Below are 5,576 nucleotides of genomic sequence, written 5' to 3'. Positions count from 1 at the left end.
AGACCAAATTCTGCAATGCCTTAAATTTTGAGTTCAAGCGAATATAATATTTTAAATTATAAAAATAGAAGAAAGGAGAACGCAAGATCGATTTGGCGATTTTATGCAAAAAAATTACTATTAAATTATTATTAATTTAAATTATTTAAACACATTTATTTTAAGCTTAAACAATAGTGGAATAGAAAAAAAATACTCGATTTATTTGATTAACATTTACGTATAAGACTCTTAATATTCATAACGTTGTTTGTTTTGTAATTAAATATATTGTAGCTCCAAATGCATTGAATCTGTTAAATGCCGATGCTGCCATCGAACATTCAAGAAATGATCAAAATAATGGGTTAACAGTTAATTACCTGTATACGGAAAGACACATTTATTTGTTTATTATACAAATTGAATAGCAATGATGAAAAATGATAATCGTTTTTGTGCAAGTTTTTACTGTACATAGTTATTTTGAGGGTAACAACATTTAGCAGCAAAGTAAGCTCGCAAAAGCAACAACAATGCTACAACAACAACAACAACGATGACTAACAAAATGACGGCAACAACAAGCACAGGTGGTTGGCTGGCTGGCTGGCTAAAGCACGTTGCTGTTCAAAACAAAGTGGCAACTTGGCTATGGGTATTGCAAATAATAAAAAAAAGGTAACGGCACAAAGCAAAAAAGGCACAAAAAAACAGCACTTACAAAAAAAAGAAGAAAGAAGCGAGTTGGTGGGTATATTGGCCAACAAAGCGTTAGCGTGACCAGTCGGATATATACACCTACATACATACATACATACATAGATATGTATGAACATTCCCACACACTCAGTCGCAGGCGGCGGCACAACACAGTTGACAATACTATGTATAGTATGAGTGTGTGTGTGTGTGTGTGTGTAACAACAACAATAGCAACAGCTACAACAATTACATTGGCAACTGTTGAGCGAGCTCTGGTCGCTCCATTACTTCAGTCACTTCAGCGGCCCCTCGCAATAGCCCAACCAAGCAACCAATCCACCCACCAGCCACCCACACTAGCTGACGTGCGTTCATTGCCTTTTGTTTGCATGTGTATGTATATGTGTCTGTGTGTGTGTGTGTGAATGCCTACACATAAGTGTGTACATAGTGGCATTTGTTGTCTTTGTGTTTCTTTTCTTAACTTAAGACAACATTGTAAACATAATGATGGGACATCTAAACGCTGATGCCGCCGTATCGGCCTAAGGGCACAGCCGCGTGATTGCCAAGAGCGCCCAATGCTCTCAGCAGCAACAGCAGCGGCAGCTGAAGCCAAAGCAGAAGCAGAAGCTGAAACTGAAGCTGAAGCTAAGGCCGCAGCTATAGTGGAAGCTGTGGCAGTAGCAGAGGCAAAGGCAAAGGCAGGCACCTACAAAGAAGGCCAACGCCAACTATTGACACAGTGACACAATCATACCACACAAATGGCAACGTCGTTTACTTACATACACACACACACACACACACACACACACACACACACACACACACACACACACACACACACACATATTCACACATACACAATCACACATTCACACACACACTCACTCACTCACTGTTATAGCGCATGTAGCTGAACAAAGCATATGGCGTCTGCAAGGCGCTGCAAGTAGTTAGGTGGTTGTGAGGGAAGGGTGGTGGGGGGGGGGGGGTGGTTGGCGAGGAAATTGGCGCTGTCGTTGCTTCATCCTTTGGACCAACTGCTGTGGTTTCTGTTTCTGTTTCTGGCTCCTGTGGCTGACTCTGGCTCTGGCCAAAGAGCGCTAAGTAAACACACACACCTTTTTTCTTGCTGCATAAGTAGGGCAGACGCTGCCTCTGTCAACTGTCAGTGCTGACGCCGACGTCGACGTCGACGCGGCTGCTGCTACTGCTACTGCTGCTACTGTATGGGAATGTGGCCACCAACAACGACAACACAAAATACCTAAGGATGTGCCGAACAGCGTAGCATTTTCTGAGTATAAGCGTGCGCGACACAACACCTTACCATGAGAGAGTAACCAAAAGAGAGAGAGTGAACGAGAGGGAGAGAGAGAGAGAGAGAGAGAGAGAGCGCGAGCGTAGCACTCTCATGCGGCAGCATCTCTATAAGAATGTATGTGTGTGTGCGCGTGTTTGAGGGAAATTTGCTGTGATTTACTTCGTGCTAGTTGGGAAATTTTCCCACAGACCGCTAAAAGTCTTCCTCTTTTATACATATACATATATATACATTTATATACAGATATATATATATATATTTATATATTTATATACAAAGGTATATATGTATATACGAGTATATGTATGACATAGCTCTAGCGTCTGCTGCTGCTCCCGCTTCGCATTGACAATTGTTGTTTGGGCGGCTGATGTTTGCTGGCTGGCTGGCTGGATGGCTGGCTGGCTGGCTGGCTGGCCGGCAGGACGGCAGGACGGCTGGCTGGTCGGGCGGGTTGGCTACCCTGTGGGTTGAACAGCGAACAGCTCGCATACTGCGCCACATGTCTGAAATTATTTTCAGTGTTTTGTCACATAAGCAGACATCTGTCGCTCAAAGAGCGCACAAAATTGTTCAACTTACAATTGAGATATGTATGCTGGCGACGCTGCTGACTTTTAAGGTCTGCATTTTCTACACTCGCTCGATGAAGATGGCCCACACACACGCACACACACACACACACACACACACGCACACCTAAAACAATTTACATAAGTATGCATACATGCATAATCAGCTGATTTTTCTCTCTTTAATGCCCAACAAAGACACTCAATGGCGTGCGCTTTCCTCTTTTCACAGCCTTTAAAGCAATTTCCTTTTTATTTATTTACTTAATTTGTGGACATTTCTCATATTAGAATTAAACGTTATTTCATTTCTTGATAACACAATCAGTCGCTGTGATGTATTTGGTTTACTTCTGATTTCAAATTCAAATCAAATACTTTACGAGTAGATATAGGAAATAATGAAATGCAAATTCCAAACTAACTTGAAATGCTATATTTCTCGATCTTTTTAATGTTTTATTTACGCAGGGGGCACATATTGATTGCAAATGTAGTTTTTAATAATATTTTTAAAAACGAATCCGATTTCCTCACGATTTTCCGTACGAAATAACGCAGCTTTTTATAGCCTGTACCCAAAGGGTGAAAGGCTATACTAGTTTTGTGCGCATGTATGTAACACACAGAATGAGGCGTGGCAGACCCCACAAAGTATATATATTCTTGATCAGGATGAGAAGCCGAGTCGATATAGCCTTGTCCGTCCGTCCGTCTGTCCGTCTGTCTGTCCGTCTGTCCGTATGAACGCAAGGATCTCAGAAAGTATAAGAGCTAGAATAACCAAACTTGGTTTCCATATTCTCCTAAGACCGAGAAAGTACGAGTTTGAGTTTTTTTTCGATGCACCCCCCCACTCCCCCGCAATTCGTGTTTTTTCTTATAACTTCCGTAATTCTCGGAATTTTGAAATCAATTTTGGTAGGTACATCCAGTTAGTACTAATGTGTCCGTGTGCCAAATTTCATCATGATAGGTCAATTCTGAAGAAAGTTATAGCCATAAGTAAAATCGCTGCTCATGCGCTGCCTCTGTCGGCAGCGCTGCCCGCAGCTGTTGTTGTTGTTGCTGCTTTGGTTCAACTTTGTGCTGCATACATACACGCATATAAACACGCATAGGTACGTGATGTAAATGTATGCTGTTAAAACTAAACATAAACATATATTCTAATTTAATTTAATTAATTAATTCATTAATTTTTTTTAATAATTTAATTTTTTTTAAATTTTTTTTTTTTTTTAATTTTTCTTTTTTTGTGGAGAGTACAGGCTATTTTACTGTCGGGCTTGCTCGACTGTAGCGTTCTATCTTGTTCTTTACTGCATTGCACCAAAATCGAATTACAAACATTTCTTTTGACGATGGCGCTTTTCACGGCTTTGAAAGCATAGAGCATAAGATAGAGCTGTGCTACGTACTTGTATATTGTGTGTCGTAAAATTAAAGACGCCGATTTGGTTGGTGGCTACGAAGAAGATGCTGAGCTCTAACCAAAACGAAGGCAGCGGTTGACAATTGTGCTCCCTATGCCATGCACAACACATGGCTTCGGTAATTCAAAGAACACAGCCCTATTAATATAGTTTTTCCTTAAAGGATTGCTAATATTGGGTATACACCGGCGAGTGGGGCCTTTCGCTGCACATGTATATACATATATAGACATATAGACGTGTGAGATCCCGAAAGGAAGTACAAATAATTATTGTATAGACATGTTCTAGACGAATATTTTAAACAAAGCTTTTGGTAAAAACTATGGTTTTTGTTAACAAAAAAAATCTGAAAATTATTATTTAAATTATTTGTCAAAGCAAATATGTCTTAAATTATTCTTAAATATATAGAAATAACTAAAAAGGTTAGCTTAGTTTGTTTTCTCTTTTCATTTCTTAAATAAGCTTTCGATAGCATTTTTGAAATCGAACAACTGAGAGTCATTCGGATTCCCTTTTGTTTCTTCATTTCTTTTTATTTCAATGTGAAATCTTTGGAAGCCTAAGTAGGCATAAAACAAAATTAAAATAATGTCTCATAACGCTTTTAACACCTTGTCAAAGCAGATATGTCTTAAATTATTGTTAAATATATAGAAATAACTAAAAAGGTTAACTTATTTTGTTTTCTCTTTTCTTTTCTTAAATAAGCTTTTGATAGCATTTTTGAAATCGAACAACTGAGAGTCATTCGGATTCCCTTTTGTTTCTTCATTTCTTTTTATTTCAATGTGAAATCTTTGGAAGCCTAAGTAGGCATAAAACAAAATTAAAATAATATCTCATAATGCTTTTGACACCTTGGGCACCCAGCTAGTGCTGTGTTTCGTTTCGCAGCCAACTGATGTCAGGGACGATAATAATTAAAAACTAACAAAGTCTCGGAAAAAAGAGAATAGAAGAGGGAAGCAAAATTCGAATAAGCAGCTAGTTGAATTACTTAATTCAAGAAGTGGAAAATCTCATAATGCTGATGATGAAGATAATTTAAAGACGTTTTGAAAATATTTGTAAACATTCCCCAAGCATCTCTGGCACATTCAACAATGTGCCAAACGATGCAAATATGCGCAACCTAAGAGCTGAAGCGTAACCTACTGAGCTGCAGAAGGGGCGCACAGAACGGCAGATGAAGGCATGCTACAAGGTGGAGTCCTTTGCCCTCTGGTATGGAGCCTCATGGTAGACAAATTCCACAGAAAAGCCTCAGAGATGACTGCCACAGACATAAGCATAATTATCACGGAAAAATGCCCATGGATTCTCAGCTCGGTCATGACCAGCACACAAGCGGAGATATTAGGATGGAAATCGAGCAACGAACTTAATATCAATGCGGATAAAACTAACTTTATTATCCTCACCAAGAGGTGCACGAATGGAACTCGCCAAAGGTGAATGGTTGACAATTAAGATGCCACGGTATTGGACTTGGAGGGCTCATGTTAATGGGCAAGAAAGGATGAAGCAGACTTGAAGCGCACTTTTTCA

The sequence above is a fragment of the Scaptodrosophila lebanonensis genome, unplaced genomic scaffold (assembly GCF_003285725.1).
Source record: "Scaptodrosophila lebanonensis strain 11010-0011.00,11010-0021.00 unplaced genomic scaffold, SlebRS2 tig00000092-arrow-pilon, whole genome shotgun sequence".
NCBI classification, from domain to species: domain Eukaryota; kingdom Metazoa; phylum Arthropoda; class Insecta; order Diptera; family Drosophilidae; genus Scaptodrosophila; species Scaptodrosophila lebanonensis.
Note: the sequence above shows the minus strand (reverse complement) of the source record.